General features: G+C 36.2%; 1 protein-coding gene and 1 non-coding gene across 4 annotated transcripts in view; one reads left to right on the plus strand and one right to left on the minus strand.

Annotated features, from left to right (window-relative positions):
- LOC106671029 (muscle M-line assembly protein unc-89-like) overlaps positions 1–26,439 on the plus strand; it is a 322,849-nt gene that overhangs the window by 143,622 nt on the left and 152,788 nt on the right. The gene's annotated exons all lie outside the window — the stretch shown is intronic.
- Positions 11,807–11,878, minus strand: Trnag-ucc. The gene has a single exon. It is a non-coding gene; the product is annotated as a tRNA-Gly (tRNA).

A 26,439-nucleotide genomic window follows, 5' to 3' on the forward strand; every position in this document is an offset into this window, starting at 1 on the left:
CTTCCTCTCTTAATGATGATGTTCTGCGATCAGTGGTGGAAGAAAACCCCAAAACAACTGTTCGAGAACTTGCAGAGCAACTCAAAGTCAGTAAAACGACCGTCGCTGACCACCTCAAGGCGATTGGAAAAGTGAAAAAACTCGAAAATTGGGTTCCACACTCATTAAAAGATCGCCAAAAAAATCAGCGCTTTGATGTTTGTGCATCACTTCTTTGTCGAAACAAAAATGACCCATTTCTGGCCAGAATTGTTACATGTGACGAAAAGTGGATTCTCTACGATAACACTAGACGTTCTGGACAGTGGCTCGACAAAGGAGAAGCTCCAATACATTTTCCAAAGCCCCCAACTCATCAAAAAAAGGTAATGGTTACGGTATGGTGGGCTTCATTTGGTTTAATACACTACAGCTTCTTAAATCCTGGCGAAACCATCAATGCTGAATCATACTGTAACCAAATTAATACCATGCATCAGAAATTGGCAGTAATGAAGCCCTCTTTGGTCAATCGGAAAGGGCCCATTTTGTTGCATGACAACGCTCGACCACATGTGTCACGTGTAACGTCACAAAAATTATTGGAGCTTGGCTATGAAACTTTGCCTCACCCACCCTACTCTCCGGACCTCTCGCCTACTGACTACCATTTTTTTAGACACCTGGACCACTACTTACAACACATAATATTCAAAAATCAAACGGAACTGGAAAATGCATTTATTGACTTTATCAATTCTAAAAATTCTGAATTCTACTCAGACGGAATTAATAAGTTACCAACACGTTGGGAGAAATGTATTGAGAGTATGGGAAATTATTTTGATTAAAGAACATTGCTTTAAAGTAACTAGTTTCTTTTTTTTTGTTTAATACCAAAATCCTGCATTATTTTCCGGACAACCCAATACTAGCACGGTTTAAATTAAGGCTGAGTCTTCTTTCTGAGAAAACTCCCGTTAAAAGGTTTTTCCCATTTCTTTTTAATTACAATCTGGCCGGATGATGCCGCCTGGACAGATGGCCATCGGGGACTTAAGTATCCCATTGTTGTCCCGGCCTAACCCGTGTGTGACAGATGGTATAGCTTGCCGACTCAGGGACCTAACTCAGCTATTGCATTTTTCCGATCGATCGGAATGAAAAATGCAGGCTATGCAAGTTTCAAAAGGCACCTCATGGAACATTTTCCTTAAAAAAATTGTATTTAAACTTTAGAAAATTGTTTTTGCAAACCTCATTGCCAAAGAAGTCTATACTCTAGAGAAATAAGCTTTTATTCTTCAGAACCATCACATTTAATGTTTAATTTTCAAGAATGACTTAAAGAAATTGTCAAAAAGGCAGTTATAAAGTTGATAATTGTAATTTAAAAGCAATTGTTTATCAATTTGTGATGTTTTAAGCGATTTTCCGGGTGTAAAAACTTATGGAAGAGCCAAAATGGAAGATGGTCTTTTTGACAACAAATAAGCTATTTGCATTGTTGCCAAGCTGATAGTTATTGATATTTATGTACGATAAAAGAAATCAGGGTTGATTAAATAGTTCTTAGTAAGATAAAAGTTCATGTTCTCTTCGAGATTTATGAATTATTTAATGTTACCTTCTCACAGCCCAAAATATTCACTAATTTATACATGACCAATTCTGCACAGTCAAATGGGGTGGTGGAGTACTCGATATTTCTCTATCCCTCTTTACACGTATAACTAATCTAATTGACGGTCTAAGTTAGGCCTTCCTAAACTGTGGTCCAAGCGAACTTCGAAAAAATTAATATTCCAAAAATGAACGTAGAATGAATAAATCAATTTACAACTCTAATAACAGTGAGTACTGAAAACACCAGCTTTTAAGTTTTATTTATTCATTAGCTTTATAACACGGCGTTGCCCAGGGGATAATAAAAAATTTAAGACATTATAAATACTATACATTAACACATTATTTTGAATACACATATTGCTATTGCCAGATAGGAACGTGTACATAAATTAAATGAACACAATTGAATATGTTTGATGTCAATGATTTTATTTAGTCATCATATTAGATATTTACATATGCAATATTATTTTTTAAATTAAATTGTAGTTACTGTAGTTATATTCAGCGTTATTTCATAGTATTACTCTTGGATATATAATGATTTTGGTGATTCCATTTGGAAACAAACAACAAATCCCTTGGTTTCCTGGAGCATGCAACTTATAATTGTCCATGAGAGAACCATAGATTATCCAAATACAATACAATCTATCAATAACAACAATAGCACTTTGTGATTTGTTTATTATTACAGCAAAAGCCAGGTTAATCGGAAATTGCAATCATTGCATTGGAAAGGCACTTCTGTTGGTATCATTGGTATCATGGGTATATGTCGTATTAGCACATTCACTCCGTTTTTTTAGTAAGAATATTAATATTATGTTACGAACAACAGGTTGTCGTTTTGGAGGCATTTTAAACAACTGCAAAATGCAATTCGACAAGGTATACTTACAAAACTCCACGTTATAAAACAGCAAAATCATCTCTATTAATGTTGAAAATTAAGAAACTACCAAAACAAACAAAAAATATCGGGGAGCTGCAAGCTGCTAGATCGTTTCATCCCACAACGCAATCTAGAAACATTTCATCCCTAGAAAGAACCCTTCACTCCCTCACTATAAAATTATCTATTGATAAGTGTGGGTGTTTATTTAGTATATACAGCTATATCATTATTCTTGTTGTTCTTGACTTCTATTATTCTTGACTTGTTCTTTTCGTGCTTTGTGATGTGATGATTGAGTAGTACGTGAATGTGGCATATGACATTTATTTTGTTCATTCCGTTGTGTTGCTTCTTCTTCTGTTTCATTTTGTTTGATATATGGAATTCTCTTGGCAATATTTCTGCGACGACCGATATTTTGTCGTTTTCGTGGCTTTTTAAACAAAAACCAAATGCAATTCTACAACAGCAGCGTCAAGTCAGAATATAAGATTAAATATAATTCATAATACAGCAAAATCATCTCAATTAATTACAAAATATTGAAAAATTGAACATTACGGAACTTCCCATCTTCACATTTTGTAAAATTCAGAATAGCAATAAATCAGTTTGGCAAAACGACAGCACTACGTATCACATTTAATTTTAACTGACCGATTTGGGTGAAACAATGTTTAATAATATTTTACATAATGTATAATTGTTCACGTAAACATACCTGTAAAACAAAATCTGTCTTTATACTCGTTATCTTTGTACGTAAATAACGTACGTGTAAATAAACGTTCACTTGAAGCACTTTTCTCAATTATGATGGTTTGGCGTTTGGCTGAGTGGAACGGTCAGGCCACATGCCCCGGTAGTTTGTTCTCCTTCCTCCACCTCTGCTGCCTATAGAAAAGATACATTGCGGAAGGTTGTGTATTCCTATATTTACATAAGCAAAACCAATTCTGTTGTTTTTGCGACTATAATGTATAAGTAGTTTTACAACTGTTACCGATTCAGTAAGTTATGCGACTATAGTGGGTTAGAGCAGTTTTTGCGTCTATTGACTGTTAGAGCCTCCAAATCGGAATATGAAAGATGCGGGAAACTTGCATAACATCGCGAGCCGACGAAGGCCCGTCTGGACAGCTGACAAACTCCTGAAATCTCTTTCTTGTAAACTCCTGAAATCTCTTTCTTGTAAATCCTAACGCCCATTATTATTCAGAAATCGTGAGATGCGGTCTGGTGTGATGTAGGTTTCAGAAAAACATTTTTTTTTATCGTGCCAACGTTTCGATCTTTATTGAGATCGTCTTCAGGGCCTGGGATTTACAAACATTGTTTACATTTAACAAATACATGTAGGATGTGGAAAAAAGTGAATTTATACAATGCAAAAAGTTACTATTCTCTCACTCAAAGTTTGTTTTCTGCGTAAGTGCGTAAACATAAAACAGCAATATCTCACTGGCACTCTCAACACGACACGCAGAGAACAAACACTTTGAGTGAGTAGAGATACTTTGATTGAATATAAAAAATATTTTTGCATTGTATAAATTCACTTTTTTACACATCCTACATGTATTGTTAAATGTAAACAATGTTTGTAAATCCCAGGCCCTGAAGATGATCTCAATAAAGATCGAAACGTTGGTACGATAAAGAAAATGTTTTTCTGAAACCTACATCACACCAGACTGTATCTCACGATTTCTGAAAAATCATCGGCTAACGGTCACTAATCACCACACATTTCTAACGCCCATTATTTAAATGCCCATTTTATATAATAAGAAACTCACCAAAACAGTGTGAATGTGACTATGAAATCGGTTCAGTAGTTCTCGTTTTTATCATTTACACACATACGAAATTCCATTNTATATATAATATTTATAAATGTATCTAATACTAGACTGGTCGTTTGATTTCCTACTCCTAGGATTTTCATTGTTGATACTGGGGTCCTTCATTACTGAGACCTGCTTCTTTTATTTTTCATGTACGTTTCCTTTTCATTTTCTGGTTCTTTTCCAGTTTTCTGAACTTATGTGAATTCCTGGTATTTATGAAAGAACTATTAAACTTGAAAGACTTCATTTGTGTTTTCGTGTCAGACTAAACATTTATGAATCTTAAGAATTCGTCGCAGAATTTCTTACCTTTATTCCACATAAGAACATCTGCCTTAAATAATTGCGCGAGGGCTGAAAGACGACGTTGGAATGTCCGATATTTGAAAACTTTTTGCCCGAACCAGGATTCTCTCGTACTATTTTTGAACATTTCAATTCCTGCATTCCTCGTTTATGGTTCTCGCGATTTAATCTTTTCTTGGGACTCATAATTGATGAAAATAACGGGTGGATATGGAGGCGTAGAGTATATTCACAAGGAAACGCGATGAACGTTCAACATTTGTTTAAAAGCTCTAATTCTAATAATACAAAGCATTATGTTATTTGTTTACTGATTATAAACGTTGAGATTTGAACTTTTGAGGTCGCTTTTTACTACGTGAATTTGAAATTTTTAGGTTTAAGGGATTCAGTGACTTCGGTGTCTCGAATTTTACGAAAACTCAGTCAGACGAGTTAAATACAAATACTAGCTTTACTAGATTTCATCAGTAATCTTTAATTAATTATCAACGGTCAGTTCGGATAAAATTAAGAGGAGTTACAACTTTTTAAGAAGAACACTAAACATTGATGAGAAAAATATAGGACCCCTGGCCAATCCAACCAATATCTATTTTTTTGGTATCCTATAAAAATTCGTACTTAAGGGTACCGAAAACGTAGCAAAGTAGGCTAAAATTCTGTTTAGCAAGAAACGAAGTTGATATTCTTCCCCCCCCCTAGCCAATTTTATCAATGTTTGTTCTGTTTCAGAAAAGCCAGTCAAACGAGTTAAACCCACGTCCGGTTTACAAAATAACTAGCTTTATTAGATTATAGCTGTAATCTTTCATGAATGGGTCCTAAAACATTTCTGGAAAATTCTCAAAGGGGGGATTTTGTCGGGAAAGCGTTTTGTTTGCAACCTTTGACCCTGGGTTGCTTTTGTGATTCAAATGCTATTCCTCCTTTGATGTGTTAAACCACCCTTTATTTTGTGTGACTCAAATTTGTGAAATGGCCATTTTATGTTTTTCTCGTTTTCCCCTCTTAGAGAGAATAATTACCGTGAATTTTCCGACGCCATAAAGCCCTTTTAATACAAACGAAAGGTTAATTAAACTTAATTTCAATTCCAGGCTGAATTTGTACTATTAGTCGTTTTATTGAATTGTTAAACTTTAGCGATTAATTTCGTTTATTATGTCAGCGTAGGAATAAACTTCTCATATTGGGAAATCAGTGTTTGAAGCTGTCTCAATGGCCTAGATGGGAAGATGTGCCAATCAACCAAATTGCGTTCCTTTTGAAGTTACGAAACCCTCGAATTCTCTTTCTTCCTTTTCCTTTTAAACTCCTGCGGCAATGTGGGGGTCAGGAAGCCTCTGGAATACAAATTAGGCCCGCACACGTCTCGGCCAAGTGGGCCTTAATTTAGACGCTAATCCTTTTCCAATCGCAGCCTCCGAATCCGATAATTCGCCGTGGTAGGGGCCCCCAATTTCAATTAATTAGCAGAACTTCTTGACTGGTTACCTCCTATTATGTTTCCCGCTGCTTCTTCATGTTCCTAAAATATTTACCTTTTTTCTAAATATGCCGACGTATGTTATAACATGTATGTCGGCATATTAACATAAAAAAACCTGGAGTTTAAAATCATGTTTCACCATTCTTCTTTTAATTGTGACTTAAAAAAATATATGAACGGGGTTCTCGTATAAAATACTAGATGAAAATGAATGACAAGTAAAATTAAGTCATACAAAATTAAATATAAAAACAAAGGATTCTTATCTGAAATACCACATGAAAATTAATTACAATTAAAATTTAAAATTAAACATAAATTCACTAATTTCGTGGTCCGCTTGACCAATTAAATCATTACAATTAATTAAGGTTTTTAATTGAGATGAAAAAAAATTAATGGCACGAGAGGGATTCGAACCCACGATCTTCGGCTAGATACGCCGCTGCTCTACCACCTGAGCTATCGTGAGCTCGATCCACTCGGACATCTACTTCCTATCTCAACCCTACCTTATGAGTTTTCCTTCCTTTTTGCCATTTTTCAAATGTCGTGTAATCGGTTTTTCAATTCAATCAATTTTCATCTTAACTAAAAACCTTAATTAATTGTAATGATTTAATTGGTCAAGCGGACCACGAAATTAGTGAATTTAAAGAATTAATATGAAGTACACTTCACTAAAGCTCTCCGTGGCCATTTCAATTGTCGTCGAGAATCCAAACCGATTACACGACATTTGAAAAATGGCAAAAAGGAGGGAAAACTCATAAGGTGGGGTTGAGATGGGGAGTTGATGTCCGAGTGGATCGAGGTCACGATAGCTCAGGTGGTAGAGCAGCGGCGTATCAAGCCGAAGGGCGTGGGTTCGAATCCCTCTCGTGCCATTAGCTTTTTTTCATCTCAACCAAAAACCTTAATTAATTGTAATGTGTTAATTGATCACGCGGACAACGAAATTAGTGAATAAAAACAAATGATTTTTCTATTAATCGGAAAATTGTTGAAATGTAAAATAATTGTTTTTTAAAACAATTATTTGGCATTTAAACAATTAAAATTAATAAACCAATCAATATGTTTATCTCAAATTAAAAGAAGAATTCTTTGCTTTTTCAGGTAATTTTATAAAAGTTTTAATTTTTATCGTATTTAATTTTCATGCGTTCTTTGATGAGGACAATTTGTTTTACAGGATGTTTACATTAAATGCTCATATTTCGTACCATCTCCCAAATTTGCTTAAAGCTTTACAGAAAGGGTTAATTTGCAATTAAAGAGGAGTAGTTTGAAATTGATAAAATTTAATTGTAAGTTACATATGAACAAAAAAAGTTTAATTTGATGAAAAGGGTTAATAAAAAAGCTTTTTGTTTAAATTGATTTTTTTAAAATCATAGAATAAGAAAGTAATGTGCAGGATCTCATTAAATCAGATTAGCTGTGTAAAAATTTACAAAACCAAGGAGCACCCTTTAAAGCCGTTAAAGACACATTTTTATACCAAACAAAATATATTTACTACTTTCCTACTTCATTGGCCCTCAAAATAATTAATTATTATATTCAAAGGAGAGCTGAATTTTTCCCTCATAGTTGGGGCTTTAGGAATGTAAGTTGAAAAATATATATATATGTGTGTATATGTGTGTGTGTGCATGTGTGTTTGATATCAGTAATTATACTTTCTATACTTTCATACAAATATTTGCCTTCGATTGACTTAGTTGTATTTTTCCCCTGAAAAAAAAGTAATAGCTTTGAAAGGACTTTGAAGGGGTTTAAAACTTTAAATTACATAAAATGGCACAAACCTGCTCTCAGAAGATGAATTAAATCCTGTTAGAAAAACGTTTGAGGAATTTTTGTTGATTTCATCTTTATTCATCTATTTATTGTGACAGAACATTTAAACCTTTTAGACATAGCCTGAAAGAACCAAGGGTTTTCACTAGTATTTTCATACTCTGTATATAAACTATATATTTATAATCCATTATTGTTATTGCATAAAACTGACTACGTAAACTAAATCAAATCCTGAAATATTGTTTATTAAAAAAAAAAATTTGTGAAAAAATTAACTATGCTGGTAAAGAATATAATAGTTGACAATCCTGGCAAGTATTTCCAGGCCAATTTAACTCTTACTACGATCTCGGTGTTTAAACAAAAATACCAAATCGTTTTTAAAGGATTCCTTTTAACCTTTGAAATTCAGTATCTTAAATAAATTCGGCATTGCCGGCCTCGAAGTGAAGTGGTGGAGTTTGCTAAGGAGGTCATACCGATCGATGAAACTGCCTATCTGTCACAATACAAAACGGCTCTCCCTTCGCTCGATCCACCTCTATTTTTATGCCTCCGGTAAGTAATGTAAATAATTGTTGTGATGGATATTGCATAAAAGCCACATTTTTGACATACAGCCAATACATTGAATTATGAACGATTCAAATGGTCTTGGCTGTCAAATTGTCTTCGTCACTATTCGAGGTCGGTCATTTTTGATCTAAAAGTATGTTTTGGGTTTTTTAAACCACTATCCTTTAGGATCCTTAAAATTCGAGAATGTAGTAGGTGGTCAATTTAAATGTTGAAAGGTGGCATTATTTTCTTTAAAAAAAAACAAAAAAAACGAAATAATTGATTTAGAATGTTTTAAAATCCGTTCATTTAATTTTTAGAAAATTGGCACAGATATTCGAAAAAGTGACTTAATGGAGTTCCGTTCAGTAACTTAAACGTCTTTATTACTTTAATGGCTATACTTTGCTGAAATACGTGCTCGTAAAACGTCCATTTTACGTTTAAGCTCTGATTTCACAGAACAAAATGTTTTCCACTTTGAAACTGAATCTTTTTCGAACTGCTGTTAATCTGGTCATAAACCTTCTCGTATATCATTAGGTTCCATTAGATCGCAAGTTAATTACACTTTTTTTTGCCAATTGTAGAAAATGGTTCCGGTTTTGTCGGTATCTTTTGACACGAAGGTTTACTTCTTGGTTATTGACGTCGTCGGTCCGTTGGCGTTTTATGCTTGGCAACCGGTTTGAAAGATGTGATTTAACTCAAATTCAATTAGTGATTTATGTGCAGCAATTTTATGCCTTGTTTATTTGCAAATTTCCAATACGTGCAGTTTTCAGCTTTTAAGTACGGTAATAGAGTTTTTACATGTGTTCAAATTTTAAGCGAAATTTTGTGTACCTGTAATTTTCAATAATTCAATAATTAAGTCGCAGACTTTAGGAAAACACGGATGTCAAGTCAAATTTTGATTGATTAAAGTAAATATTTTACACTATACGCTTACGCTTTATGTACACCTCATAGCCCTATAATTTTGTTACTATTTATTTACATGAAGCTCAAATCAGAAAACCACCCTCTGACGAGAAACTGTCTCTTTCGACGTAAGTCCGACTGTTTGAAGCTGACTACCTGCCAAGGAGGCCGTTAAATGACGGTTCCGTAGTGCGTTAAGAGCAATGATAGTCTCTAGGTGTCATACATCGCGGTCGACCACTACCTCTTTGTACAATCGAGACATGCGGTAGCCCTAAACCACTGTGGACCATCGTGAATGGTAAAGCACACCCAGAACTTAGACCATGCAACGGACGCTATGTCCCTCGATGACCAAAGCATTTGCCTGGACGAGATCTTCATAACTTAAAACCATGCTTTTAAGAAAAAGCATACTAACAACAATTTTAGTGAAATTTATTGTTTCATCAAAGAACAAGAATAAGAAACCAGTTAACTCAATCGACAATGATAAAATTGAATAGATTTTCTTCATTCCTAATCTAAAGAGTACAAAAGGTTTAGTAACACTATAAAGCTACACCACAAGTTATTAATGTTATATTTACGTTTTAAGTCAAATTAATCTTTATACCTACTTATTATGGAAAATAAATAAATTAAAATGTCCGGTTTTGTTTGTTGGTTGTCTTTAAGGTTAGTAGTTTAGTATTTTTTATCTTAGTATAAAACACTTCTGATTATAATTCTATATGCAGGGCAGTTTTTACAAAGCACGATATTTCGAAAACTTACAGCAGATCCTTTTGAAGTAAAATTAAGATAAATAAAGAAATAAAATAAATATTATATATGACATCAATATTTTAAGAAGGTCCACGCGTTGGATGAAAAGTGAAAATAATGAGATAGGACACGTATGAACTACATATTTGATTCCAATCTTAATAAAATTGTATTTTTATGGTGTTTTTCCTGAAACTAAAACAACATAAAGCAGAATCGTTATATACTAAAATGCGTATAGATTCAGTATTACATTGTAGGTTTAGCAGCATGCCGTCGTACGCATCCCATATCCGGTTTATGACCGGTTAATATGGGTTGGGGATTGCCGACGATTAAACTGATTGTCTATTTATCGGCTGGGCATCGAACACACACACTCATGAATATTGCAGGGTCAATCGATTTCAAAGCAATCTGGCCGATCTGGTCGAAAAGCACACACGGGACCCGGTAGCGGTTCAACTTTTTGCTCTTTGCCAGGTACTTATCGTTTTTTAAGAGGTTATCCACGGTAACCAACTTCCTCGTCGTTTGGTTGTTTTTCCTTTGATTGATTGTTCGGTTCGAGTTATTTTGTGTTCGTTTTAAAACCGGTTTATATGAAGCTTTAGGAAGTTCAAAAGATCCAAAAGTCTCAGCTCTAACGTATCAAGAACACTGTCGATAGGTGGCCTCGGAGAATCTGACTCGTAGAAGAAGGGTAATCTTCTCCCGATTAAGGATAGGTTGACACACGGACACTAACTTTTGGGTCACATCCCATGTGTGTCCCACCTAATTGAATGGTTCACTTCCTTGGCTCCATACAGAGTCGTGTGGGAATGCTGCCCAATATGAGAATTGTGTTTGAGCAAGGCAGCTTGTTTTGGGTCCACTGTTCCGATTCTTGGAGGAGACAGGGTTTTTTTTATTGTAAATACCAATTTGTCAAGGATAAGGGATGCGGAAACAAAGAAGTGAGTATTGCAACTTTTACGCCATAGGCGCCTCTCTAGGATGCAATACTCACTTCTTTATGAACGCATCTCTGACCCTCAACAAATTGGTGATATCGAGACGGTCGATTAACTTACCTTCGTTTATTGTATATTGTTATGATAGTATTGTGTGCCTAATTGAGAGTGAATGCATTTAATGGCGTCAATGTGTAGTGTGAGAGGGACGTACGTATATATGGCGGAATATTCTGTATTCATCTACTTTCAATTAGGTTATTTGTATAAATGTGTGGTGATTAGTGACTGTTTGTCGATGATTATTCAGAAATCGTGAGATGCGGTCTGGTGTGATGTAGGTTTCAGAAAAACATACATTGGCACGATAAAGAAAATGTTTTTCTGAAACCTACATCACAAAAAAAAAAAATTTCTTTATCGTGCCAATGTATGTTTTTCTGAAACATACATCACACCAGACCGCATCTCACGATTTCTGAAGTTATTTGCATAAGTAAGGACGTTTTTCAACTTCGAAATAAATATGCTTTATTCATTTTGTTTTTCTGACACTTTTGACAATATGTTAATTGCGTAAACTCAAAACAATTATAAAATAAATTAATTTCGACCGAAATGACGAAAAAAAATTTAGTGCGATGGCCGGGAATCGAACCCGGATCAACTGCTTGGAAGGCAACTATGCTCACCATTACACCACCATCGCAGCTGACGTAGAGCTCGCTTGGTGTCCTACTTACCTTCGTGGCCTTGTTGTTTTCATGTTATATGCTTTGGATTTTTCTTTTTCTTATGAGCATAATTTTTTCATAAATTAATAATCCACATTGGAATTTTATACGATTAAAATAAGCGGTTTTATAGAATAATTGTGTTGTTGGTTGGTGTAAAATTAATGCAGGTTTTCAAAATTTGTTTTATTTTCGCAATGTGGTTGTCATGTCAACAAAGTCAAATCCTCAAATATAATTTATGGATTATAATAAATACTTTCAACCGTTTGTTATCTTTTATACAAAACTTTTTAGTTCATATTGAATTTTATAAGAGTGAGGAACCTACTAAACTAGATTTTCGTCAAATTTATTTGTACGAATTTAGGCTTTGGTGTAGTGCGGCCGAAACCGCGAGTAATATCGATATAGTTTGGGGGAGGGAAGCATTAGCAAATGCGGTGTAGCGAGTTTTCATCTTGTAGATTTCGATCCCGTAGGCGGGGAAGTCACGGATGGCCTTCCGTTGATTGAAAGAATTCACGTAAGACAACACGGTAAATTGCGGAAGAACGTAGTGTTGAACAGTCAATAATTGTTCGCCATCTGGAGCAAATTGATAAAGTGAAGAAGCTCGACAAGTGGGTTTATAGCAATAACCGAAGCCCAAAGATATCGACGTTCCTTTGACTTGAAAATCAGGTGTCTTCTCGACCATCTGAATTTGTAACTTAAGTATAGTTTGCAGTTGACTTCACGCCATATTGGGCAATTACGGCCACTTTCACTGGATGGTGGCCGTTCAAATCAGTTACGCCAGACATATAAATGTGCATACAATATTGTATATGCGCATGTATATAATTATAAATACCATAATTTTTGCTTGTTGCATTTTGTATACAGTTGTAAAAAAAGAACATAAATGTATAATTTGAACGTCTCTTCTGTTGCGCCTTAAAAATGATACATTTCTCGATCGAATCATCACATGCGATGAGAAATGGATTCTGTACCATAACAGGAGGTCAGTTAAAAGAAATCGACGCTTTGAAATTTGCGCGTCTCTTCTGTTGTACGACCGAAATGATCCATTCTCATCCAACGTGCGATGAGAAATGGATTCTGAACGATGACGGGAGGCATACAGGTCACAGGTTGGGCAAGGATGAGCGCCAAAACACTTCCCGAAACCAAATCTACACCCAAAAATGGCCATGGTAACTGTGTGGTGGTGTACTGCTGGGTTGTTCACTATAACATCCTGAATTATGGTAAAACGAATACAGCAGAGAAATATTGCCAAGAAATTAACAAAATGCACGGGAAACTGCAACGTCTTTGTCCAGCATTGGTAAACCATAAGGGGCCAATTCTTCACGATAACGCCAGGCATATGTGGCAATGCCAACCCTGCGAAACTTAGGGACTTAAGATGTGAGACCTTACCGCACTCCCCATGTCCACCCGACCTCTCGCCTACAGATATTTAATAAGATAAACTTAATTTAAATATTCGATAAACAAAGTAAATTGGATTTATTTTGTTCTTCTTTCGCGTAAAGTTGCCTGGTTGACTCTCAATTAGTTTACAACCGTGTGAAGACTCTTTCTTTCCTGGTTTCACACCAGGCAACTTGTGGAATCAACCTCTCTTCCCAACGGGTGGTCAGTACGATGTTAGAACCCGAGGAAGCAGGAGCACTTCTTGTGCTTGTACTTTTGCAAAAACACCGAGCAGTGTCTTTTGTGTTAAGTCAACCAGTGGGGAACGTATGACATTTGTGCCTGCTGCCTTTTTTTGTTGGTCATGTCCCCGCTACAGAATATATTGTACACGTTCCTGGGCGGACGAGTTGACTGCGTGTGAAGGGGTTGGGGCGAGTCCCAAACATTTTGTTACCTGGTTACTTAACTCCTTGACACCAGTCCGTTCAACTAGTTGAATCAGCTAGCCGCCCCGTCTGAAAAGGCCATTGTTTATTTAGCGTAATTAGTTTCCAACGAAGTGAGCATAATTTCATTTATCTCTCGTTTTCTTTTCACACTTAAAAGATCAACTTATTAAATTCCTTCAAATGACTTAACAATTTAAGTTGTATAAACCGCATTGATAGATAATGAAAATGTCATTAGCAAAATTAAATGCCGCAGTTATAACTTCGAAAAGAAATTAAATCCTAACAAATTGCCACTTTTTTTTGCTCCATTGGACAAGATTGAAGAGAATTACAAGTACTTAGATCGAATCCAGGATGAAATTCTGACTGACTGTCGCTGTCGATGAAAAACAAAGAACAACCGCCAGCACCACTTCGTTTGATGAATTTTTTTTCTTGGTCAAAGGTTTTACAGTCCGCTACAGAACATATTATACAGAGTGTCCCGTCTAACAAAGGACACTCTGTAGATAGGTAATTATTAAATAAGAGACCATTTCGGTGGGCCTCCAATGCCAAGTATTAGAATAATTAATTACTACTTTTCTTCGGTATTGTTGTCATTCTTTTGCGTTTTATAGATTAAAACTGCTTTTTTGTAGGCCTTCTTTTAAGGTGTTTTGAAATAAAATTACAATTACAATTCTGTGCTATTTTCAAGAACACTTAAAAAATCGTGATTTTATTTAAAATAAAGTAAAATAAACACCTTAAATAGCAAAAAAAGGTTGCAAAACAGAAATTTCATTAATTACAAATTCATTAATTACTACTTCCATTTATTTGTTGAAGTAGTATCGACAATGAGAGTCCATTTTGTTATTATGTTTCGTTGGAATCGCTCTTTTATGTTCAACATTATGCTTCTTCTAAATAACACAATGTAATCAATATGTTGTACACTTGGGTTTTGGTAATTATTCCTTTAATTTTGTTTTTTTAGCTAAAATTTTCTTAGGACCATAAACTAGACGATTTAATAATACGTTTCATGTAATTATTTGTTAAAAAAATAATTACATAAAACATGTTACATTAAAATACAAACATTAAAATTTTAGAATGCCTAAAAAGTATCCATACACTGGTATGACAAACGGAGTTTTTAATATTATTGAGCTGCTAAATAAGAACATATTGCATATGAGATACAAATATTTGAAATTATTGTTTACATCAGTTCTTCGGTCCAATTTAGAATCTGTGAATGACTAATCGAAAATCAGCAGATAATAAAAAATAACATTTTGTCGTTATTTCGGCAAGGCTTTAGCTAGCAAAATATTGCAATTAATTGCGCGTAATCATTTGACAATCAAATATATTGTTTGAACGCGAATACATCGTTTTAATAATTAAATATGTGTTTAATATTAGATTTATTTAATTCAAAATATTATTGTTTTTCTTTTGTGACTGACTATATGTACCTTCTGAGATATTTTAATTTGTGCTTATTTTTCTTTCAGGTAAGCTGCAATGGACTATATATTACTACGTATTCTCATTTTTGTTGGTATGTATATATTTCCACAAAATATATAATAGTTCATCAGTATTGTCCAGAAAGTGAAAAATAAGCTCAGTGTATGATTTTGATAAGTTTATTATTTATCAAAACTTCCCCGAAATAAACCTATATATATANAACCTTCGGCTAGATACGCCGGTCGTGGGTTCGAATCCCGCTCGTGACACTGACTTTTTTATCTCAACTAAAAACCTTAATTATTTGAAAGATATTAATTCGTCAAGCGGACCACGAAAATTAATATACCTATTAATCTTCATCTTCAAATTTTGCAAACACAGAAAATTTTTATTTTTTGTGCATGCGTGTCTGTCTGTCTGTCTCTCTCTCTCTCTCTTTCTCTCTTTCTCTCTCTCTTCCTCTCTCTCTTCTCTTCTCTTCTCTCTCTCTCTCTCTCTCTCTCTCTCTCTCTCTCTTTCTCTCTTTCTCTCTCTCTCTTTTTTTGTTTCTTTTTTTAGCGAGAGTTCGCATCGCAACCGCAGAGGTCATATCAAAGCACGGGTTGCGGTGTTTTCGTGGGGAAAAACACACACACACACACACACACACACACACACACACATGTACACACACACACACACACACACACACACACACACACACACACATATTTGTAAGTATGTCGGGTTCGAGTGTTGGATTCGAATCCTGGACGGACCTTTACCTCACAGTGATGTGCTCCGTGCCACCGTTGCCAAACCCCAACCCGACGCCCGAAGTAAAGTAGTATAGAGTTAATATGAAATTAACATTAATTGATGTAAATTATTAACGGTATAATTTTCTTAACTGCTCAATATATATATAGCTTGGGCATAATAACCATGTTACTCTGAAAGGTGGAATAAGAGGCTGATAACCCTTCTCATCCTTTCTCTCCGAATTTCATTATATGTCAGAAATAAACCGTCCCACGATGATCAATTTCGATGAAAAATTGTATACGGTTTTTATTTTGACAAGTTCTAAAAAAACCGTCTCAAATTTCGCAGATTAGTCGTAATAATATTGATTTTAATGTTTTGATTCTTTTTACTATTATCAATTGAACATTGCCATTTATTTTGGTAAACTCGATATCCATATTTTTTTATGTTGTTTGAACAAGGATGTCTACTTTGGCAATATCGGAATTCGTCGATAAAGATAACGATTAAGATACCATGTTTATTAATTAAAGCCGTATAGATAACGATATTGCAATCCTTTTCGTTTATATGTTTAAGTACTTTTATATTGCAGCAATTTATGATATTAATGTTGGCTTGTGTAATGAATAGAATCTATTTTGTACAAGATTGTACTGAGAGGAAAACGTTCAAAGCAGGGGTGACCCTGGCATTTTCAAAATGCGGAAAGACCCCAGTCCTTCATCGCCAACGGGTGTATTACACTTTCCCATCCCCTTCAGTAACTCACCGTCCTGTTCGGTTCGTATTATTTACTGCCAAGGGTAGCCAGGTGTAGATTTAGGCCGACGATAAAAGAATGAAACTCTATGCTTTCTTGCACTATTTACCCTTTCGGTGTTTTTTTTTCATGTTTCATCCCAATCAGTTCCCTCGGATCAGATCATTTTCACTTTATTGAATCTCAGCCAAAGGATAAAAACGAGGATATTTTCTTCTATTGAGAAACTAATATACATACTCCTCAGCTGATTATATCATGCGGTGTTTCACAAGACAGGATCAAAAGAACAATGTAGTCATTTTTTTTAAGTAAAGATTTTTGTGAGATTTCCTCTTGCCTAGTGGGTGCATTCAGGGGGAGCAAGTAATCAACGTTATTCTCCTATTTCATTTCAATTCTTATTTTATAATGGCTACTAAGAAAGGAGGTCGGGAGGCCATTTCCGTTTGTGACGCTGAGATTTTAGTGTTGGGATCTGGTTGGACAAGATTGGACAAGATTGTTGGGGTGATGGGAGAGGTTATTACTTGGTAAATTGTTGGATACACGGGATTTTAAGTATTATAATTGACCCAATGACTTTAGATGAAATGGATTGGAAACGTTGCATTATATCTCAGTTCTACACCTCACTGCCAAATAATTTGTAGACGTATTGATTGCAAGTTTCAGTTTCATCGATAGTTTGTATTTGTTTAGACCGTCTGTTTAGGTATAATCGATACAGTATGTTGATGTTGATTTCATCTTAATTTTGAGTATGGATAGCATCCAAAGAACGAACGCAGTCATAGTTGAGGATAAGAACATTATTGTAGTACGTTGCATTTACTTTCATATACCTTCATTTTCCATTGTCTACACCAATCTGTTATATGAGATATCTTTGTGCATATCCAAAGAAGTAACTGTAGAGGATAGTTCTGCTGTGTAATCGTCAAAAGTATCAAGTAAAGTTGTAGGTGGTCATCTGTGGTTTAAAGATCAAAGAGAATTGGTCCAAGCACACTGCCCCGTGGTACTGGAGACCCTTGTTCCAGACGCCATAGAACGCATGTGCCACACCAAGAACCTCTGCCATATAACATTATTTGCGCTCTATCGAGAGGGTCATAACGCGATTCACTTGATAGACATTGGAATTGGTGTGAGCGAAAGCCAACTGATATCTGGGAGATGGTTAGAGGAGTTGAATTTAAGTCGTTTCAAGAAGATTTAAGAAAAGCATTTTTCACTGGTTTTCTTGGTTTTTGGATGAGGATGATGTTTGAATATTTCCAGATCAAGCAATGGCTATAAAATGTACTAAAACATTAAGATTTATTGGTAGTACGTACACTGATTATTAGAATTTAATTTTTAACAAAGAGGTTGAATAAGATGATCAGAATCATATAAATAACGTTACTTTCGTTTTGCATTAATAAGCACATTCATTATATAGGTGGGGGGAGTGCAAAATTTCTGTTTCTAACAAAGATTTGTTTCATTTAGTTTAAATTATTTCACTGCGAATTAGGTTTATTAATTTAATACAATGCGGGCTTATGTTAACATCTGGGGGTTTTATCATCGGTCCTCCACCCAGTAAGAAACGAGGACGCCGACCCTGGTCATTAATAACCGAAACGGGTCAGTTTTGTCCACGTTGTTTCCTGCGAATCGGGTCACATAAACAGTCAGTCCAAATCGTCGGGTGATAAATGAATCCTGAAGTGTTAGAAGCGGCTAGACGTAACGGTGCCGATTCCTGGACCCCGTGGAAGGACCTTTTCAAAGGGTTTCCACTACATGAATCACCGTTTTCTCTTCAGCTGTGAAAGCCTGTCAACGAGCCAATAGGTTCTACGACCAGTGATCGCCGTGGCCTTTCCGTTTACAACTGGCTCGACATTCCACGGTATTTCAAATTTTATCTTCTCCTCGAAACAAGGGGGCAGTGAGATCATAAATGCCAGTTCATCCTTCTGAAAATGATTTACGATTTCGATACAAAATAAAATTTGTTAGTAATTTTGTTACTTTTGCCGCGTCTCTCTTTTTTTCCTCAGCTTCTTCATTTCTACTCTTTTAAATCTGAATGCATTTTTTGAAAGAGAATAGTCTTCTTTTCTTTTACTATCTTTCAAATAGTACCTCTAGCACGCCAAAATAGTAAGGAGGCTCTAAGTGCAATCTTTCTAACTCCCCCTGTCCTGCTGCACCATTCCTCACCAAAGTTCTCTGTTTTTTAGCGCCTCTCCAATCTTGCTGTTTGTCTTTTATAGTACAAGATGATTTTATAAAAATTTAGTTCTATCGAAACTTACGCAAAATAGACAATTTTTCTAGTTTGGAAGACTGGTGTAAAAATTGGAGGGCAAAATCACCCAGCATATCAACAACAAGGTGCTATAAGACTTCCTCTCAAGTCAGATATTTAGAACCTATACATAGACAGCAGACGTATAATCCTCAGGATTTAAGTTGCCATCAAGTACCTATGCCCTTAGGTGCGTGAACCTCAGGAGAACTTATCGTACAGTTTAATACTGCTACTCACCCCTTATTACCGTATTTCTACACATATTACCCTTACCTTGTTTACTGACAGCATCCTTCATAGTGGGGTGCGGAAACGAATAATCAGATATCAGATCAATATAAGCAAACTTTTATAAAGGAGCATTCTTGGTCGCATTCTTCTGTATACCATTTATTCTGTTGAGTTCCCTACACATCCCAACATCACTATCACCACCTATGCGGATGGCACGTTCTGGTCTGAATCTTATCCAAGCAACCTCCGACATCCATGAATACCTTGAATTTATCAAAGACTGGACAAGACAGGATGAGGAAAAACGTACTCAGTGTACATTTACATTGATAACAACCTTGCTCTCCTCTGTACATCAATACAAAGTAGATAGAATGCGACTTACACTCAAATCAGGTCCTTAGAATGGTACCTAGAAAACAGGCTGGCCATCCCCACTGAAAACGTAAAACAAAAACAACTTAACAGATGATTTAGAAACTATGAAAACTGTTAGGAGCACTCTGTTTAGTCCGGCAAAACTCAGCTAAATTTACCCAAGGAATTATTGCGACTTGCCTGGACACCACAACCACTTCAATATGTCTGTCAACTGATCCGACCCCGCTTCCAAAAGTTCTTCACTAAGCTTTCGTTCCATTCTAACACCACTCTTTCATCTACACTTTGCCATCCTTAAACGACGAAGGTCTGAAGACTTCCTTGCCCCTTTGAGGGCCTCCTTCATATTGAGGGCCAATGTTGGCTGGGTCTCTTAACCTGTCTCCTCCAGTACTAGCGTCAATGATTTGCTCGTTAAAAAAATATACATACCGATTTGTAATATGTATTTTCATACATGCAAGATACAAAAAATTCTCTGTTCAACTTTTCACCTGAGGGTGTACAGATAAGTCGTGAAACCCCCCTGGACAAAGGCAGTCGAGCCCGATTCGGTTTAAATCCTTTTGAAACGGCAAATACAAACTGCTATCTAACGGATGGAAGCGAGGAAGGGCGAGCCCTTTCGGCCCTTATTGAAACGGCAGTCACGCAACAAGCCCCTGAAAGCCGGAAGGGGTTTTATGGGATTTTTTGAAGGCCCAACTCGCCAAACTTTGGCCACAGGAACGTTACGGCCTTTAGCTTTTATTTTAAACGAGTTTGGCGACAAAACAGAAAATAAAAAATAAACCTTACGTCCAGAATTCTAAATTTCCTACATATTTTGTATGCAACATAATTTTTTTATTTGGTATAGTTTATGTAATGTTTTTTCTTAAAATGAACCTGGTAAAACTGCTAAGTACATGTTTCCTTTTGGTCAAACATCAACCGCGTTTACAAACAACCAGTTTATTTCATTTAAAAGTAACACTTTAAAAAGAAAAGATAACCTAAAATTATAAGTACACAATATTATTTCATATTTCGTTGATTTTTCTTTTACGCGATGGATCACTTAAACTTGGTTTTCTTCAAAAAGAAAGGGGTAAAGTTCTTCAAGAAAACCCTACTGAAATAGTACAGCAGTATATGATTTGATCTAAATAATCTTTTCCCCGTCCATCTTTGTTTGTCGTCAATTCTATTTACATTGTTTTTATTTATGCATACTGGGTCAGCTTGTAGGTAAATCAAAGCAAAAAATCGGTAAACTATAAGGACACAACGTGTACCTAACTTGACGTTGGAATCAATATTTGACTTTATTGAAAATATTTGTTATTAATTATATTCATTAATTTCGTGGTCCGCTTGACCAATTAATACATTACAATTAATTAAGGCTTTTAGTTGAGATGAAAAAAAGTTAATGGGACGAGCGGGATTCGAACCCACGATCTTCGGCTAGATACGCCGCTGCTCTACCACTTGAGCTATCTTGACTTCGATCCACTCGGACAACTTCCCTCTCAACCCCACCTTATGAGTTTTCCCTCCTTTTTGCCAGGAAAATTGGTGGGGATGAGATGGGAAGTTGTTGTCCGAGTGGATCGAAGTCAACATAGCTCAAGTGGTAGAGCAGCGGCGTATCTAGCCGAAGATCGTGGGTTCGAATCCCGCTCGTGCCATTAACTTTTTTTCATCTCAACTGAAAGCCTTAATTAATTGTAAGTTATTAATTATAAATAGTTTATAATATTTTTTATTATTCCATGATGATTTTTAGTTATTTAATTTTTTTATAGGATGTCGCACTTTGAGATTTCACATATAAACTCCTGAATGGGATTTAAATCACTGTGATATTTGGTTGTGGTCTACGGATTGATGCACCTGTATTTTGGGAGAACGCGAATATCTGTAGTCCGTTTATCTTTGGACTTCGCTTCGATAACTCTCATTTTATAACTGGAAATGCTCAGATATCCTTGTTTTTTCATTTGTTGCTTTAAGAATAAAAATTGTTTTGATAGGAGTAGAAAAAGATCTAGACGAGGATTGCTTACTTGCTTACTCCTATTTCATTCGAGGGTCGATTTGATCTCATTATACGATTATTTTTTACCGATGCTTCAATAAAATTACTAGAAACGTAAAGATATGACAGTATCTGAGTTTGAGAAATAAAAACCTACAATATTGTTGGTTTTTATTTCTCAAACCATGGTTTCTTTTATTCCTATCATCCAGGTCAGTTTGTATTGTTTGTTAAGGTGGCCATTCACGATCGCTCTTAGCAGTCCAAACGGAGCGACGCCGTTCCAAAAACCACGTCAATGGCAAAACTGAACTGAAGTGCCCGGTTGTGCCGAATATTCGACCTGTCCAAACTCCATCGCGCCACCCCAAACATCCACGGCGTGACGACGGCATGGCGCGTTCGTGAATGGGAAAACACGCGTTTTTTCTGGTGCAGTTTCCGTCTTTCTTTCACTGAGCAGATATAGTCGTACATTCTCAAAAAGTCAAAAACGTTTATTCTTTATTGGCAATGACATCCAATCGAGTTTTATTGTTGAGGCGATTGAATTATATATAAAAGATTACCATGTTTATGGAAAGTGGCGGACAATGATTCCCACAATAGAAATAAAAGAAATTCGGCCTTTGATCTGTCGGTCGACCTTTTGGAAACAAAGGATACAAATGCAACGAGAGATGCGGTATTGATAACCCCTAAGCGCTAAGCAGACGTCGTAGTAGAGAACACTTCAGTTCTTCGTAGTTCATCCAATCGTAATGTGGCTGCCAACTTTTCATGTGGAGTGATAATTTCTCTCATGATTGCCTTTTGTTTTCTAATCAAGCTACAGTCTCTACTACCTTCTACTACAAGCGGGAGTAAACATAAATAAGACGTTTCATCCACCCTTAAATAGTTCCTTCAATCAGCGGGTTCAGGGGAAAGATCTTTCATCAAATTGATGTGGGTATTACGGCTTTTGTTCAGGAGCCGCTTCTTGCACCATTTCCTTTTCGGCTTTGCTTTTTATATATAAACAAACAGCAGCTTAGCACAAGAGGGTCATCCATTTTGAGGAAGTAATTCACTAGATTCGAACGAGTGGCTGTGGAGCAGTCGTGAACGCCCCTCAAATTTCAGGCCCTCCAAATGGAACTACACGGCTCGGCGCAGTTCTTTCTGGAGCGACCGTGAATGGCCACCTTTTGACTTGTTTCTCCGTTTCGGTGGTGTGATTTGGTTGGTTTGATTTTTTATACAGTCTGTCTCGGTTAGTTTGAGGTGTATGTATATATTGCGTTCTTTACTGTTTCAAAATACTATTTCGCAGTGTTAACATACTAAGATAGAAAGAAAAAGAGAGAGAGAGTGTGTGCGAGGAGGGAGAGAGTTAGTGAGTGAGTGAGTGAGTATCACACCACGCTGAAAACTTGTTTTTCCAGCACACCGTCAAGAATTAGGAAGGCGCTCAAAGTGATGGGGGATTTCGAACAGATAGGTGGACAAATAAATAGAAACTCCCTTTAGGCGGCATGGAAGGAGGGAAGGAAATTGCTTTAGGGTAAATGTGATTGAGAGCCGTCAGGTCCCGGTGGAAAAGTTTTCCGTGGCAGAACAAGTGGAGGTCGTTCGCCTCGATCCTTCCCATCGAAATCCTACGCCTCATCTCTCCGGCCCACGTTTATTATCTTTCTGTTCCTCCCGTTTGTTTCCTGGTAATTATTGCGCGCGGCATCTCTATCACCGGCCCTAATCGTTTTCGGGTTAATGACGTTAATTAATTCATTCGACGCGTGGAATTGGCTCGGTGGTTAAAGTGGCACAAAATCATTTTTCTGACCTACGTCTCGTGCCACGGCAGAATCGGAAAACTAATTTATGCTGGTTTTCAATTCAAGATTTAACTTCGAAGAAAACGGCCGGGAAATATACACAGAAATCATATTGCTAATTTCGCTTTTAATTGAGGCATTTTTGCAACAACCTTGTCTAAAACCTTTTCAATCGCCATGATACAATTTTGTTTGTTAATAACCATTGCCCCTTGGTAATTTAAAACTGCCAAAAATAAATACAAAAATGCTGAAACAATTATAAAGGAACAAAACGTTAAACTACACTTTTACTATTATCTCTGGATTGAGCCTCCAGTGCTGTCGCTTTAATAAATTTTTCCGGTTGCAAGTGTTCTGAGGTGATATTAAAATCTTATTGAGTTGTATTATTTCTCACATACAAGGAAATCCTATTATCAGTCTTGAGGGACACTACAGAGAATTGAATCTAGGTAACAAGGAAAAATCGATCAGATAGATAGGCTTTTAGGGTGAGATTCTATTCTCTAGAAAGGAATGATTTTTGTTTAGCAGAGGAGGCGATCTAGCGCCTAGCAGACGCCTAAAAGAGATGTATATAACACCACTTAGTAGATTGCTAGCCGAATTGATGGTCAGGAGTAAAATTAGTTGTGGATAGGATTAGGAGCTTACTACTATACTCAAGAACTTTCCCGAGCATAGGCTGGATGGTACGAAAAACATTTTCAATCAATCTGTTAAGCTGTCCATTCGTGATCATCCCGAATAGAACCAACCACAGTTTCCTGCTAGTACTGATTAAATGGATGAGGACCTTTTGAATTACGCTATTATTGCTTGCATGTAAAAAACAAACAAAGAGGAAGAGGTGTAAGCATTGGGTCTTCAACAACCGAAATCCCGTGTCATCCGCATGAACTTTCTTATGAAAGAACTTTGCTTGACGAACTTGTCATTACTATTACTTTTGTACTATGAGATCCAAAACATCGTTTGCTCTACCTAGGAACGTTGATATGATGTCTACAATACAACTTGATGGATCGTAGAGTGGTAATTACGGAAGTCAAATTGGTGTGGTCACAAGGTCAATAATATGCAAAGAAAATCTAGTCTTAACCACCTGCACTATTTCCTAGATTTTAATACTCTAATTATGAATAAAAACAATAGCTAGAGAGTCAAATAAACAATAGAGGCCCTCTACAATGGTCGCAGACTTATATTATATGCACCTGAGGCCCAAATCTTAAGAATGATAAAGTTCAAGAATTTCCAAGTAAAATTAATTAGAATTAATTTCCATGTCCATTAAACATAATATTTATTAAATTCACTAGTTTCGTGGTCCGTTTGACCAATTTAGTATTATTTATTACTTTTTCCAAGGGTTTTCTGCTTTTAGGAGCTAAAATACCAAAATAATACATCCTCTGAAAAACATTTGGTAAAATTCAGTACAATTTTCTCCACCTTTTCACTAGTATGAGAAAGTTAAATCGTTTTTCTTATTTTACAACCTTTTATTCTTTTCTTCAACCACGTTGACTATTCTTTATTCTAGACTAATTACAATTAGAAATAAAATTTAGGCAAGACAAATAAACAATAAAGACAGATCAGGATGTCCAGAGACCAACAAACAACAAATGAAACAGTGCCTAGTCCTGCAGACCGCCGCACTTTTACTGATCTGTGCTTCTAGAACGAAGACCGGAATTGGCCGGTTTTCTCCTCATCTTCATAGATGGGCCTAAGACAGCGAAGGTGTGCGTGCGACGCGTATAACGGGGGCGCTCGGGGCGATTCGAGATTATGAAGGCTCTGCTTTCCTCGACTGTACCGACTCCTGAGGGCAGTATTGGCAATCCAGGACAGATTCTCTATGAACCCTCTTGTCGTGCTCTTTTTAGAGAGGTATGCAGAGCTGGAGCGCCTGGAAAAACGGTGGTAGTGGTATTTCGACACGTCTGGCAGATCAGGCGGCGAAAGTGGGACGTCTCCGCCCTCCAGACCGATCCGCCTCGATCCGGTTTGTGACGCTGTACGAGCAGTTAAGAATGATGTTTCAATGCCTTGGCAGCGTCAGCAGGGTCGTCCGTGAAGCTCCTGCGGGTTATTAACACGACTGAAAACGATGGTCAACTGAGTGTATGAAGCGAAAGGAAAGGATGGTGTTTACCCGATTGAGGATCGGCCATACCCGTCTAACATACGGACACGTGATTTTGGGTCAAAACCCGTGCAGCTGACTCGTTTGTAGAGAGAGGTTCCTCAGTGTATTTCTACATCTGATAGAAAAGTGCCATGCTTTGGCCCTTTACAGTGAGCAAGTAGTCATGAGCCCTGACCTAATATAGATGGTACTCAGGCGGGCGAGTCGAGTGTATATAGTAGTAGTGTATACTGTGTGTTTGTGTATATTTATATGTGTTTTATGTGAGGGTGTATTTATTTGTGAATAATTTATATATTTTATACATATTATGTGATATATATGATTTATTTGTAATAAATTTGTAAACAAGTTTAAATTATTTGCGAGTGTGTGATTTATTAGCCATTAGGCCGATGGCAGAATATGGAGTTTTTAATTATATAAATATCAATAAAAATTAAATATAAATAACAAATAGTAAAATGTTACATTAAATATCAAATATTTATTAAAGTTGGTTATTAACTTGGGAGAAAGGTACGTCTACGGGATTTACAAGCAGAGAAAGTAAGAGGCGTCACAAATCAACTGTTAAACAAATTTTATCAAGCAGGGTCAGACAAATAGACACAGATGAGCTCCGACCATATAGACCAAACATGCTAAAATCAAACGATCAAAGGTCAAAATCTTCTTATAACTCTCTACTTTCACTTTGTACAAATATTTTTATACTACTTTTCTGACGATATACCTGCAATGAAACA

Source organism: Cimex lectularius, unplaced genomic scaffold (assembly GCF_000648675.2).
Source record: "Cimex lectularius strain Harlan isolate CLEC.00 unplaced genomic scaffold, Clec_2.1 scaffold358, whole genome shotgun sequence".
Lineage (NCBI taxonomy): Eukaryota > Metazoa > Arthropoda > Insecta > Hemiptera > Cimicidae > Cimex > Cimex lectularius.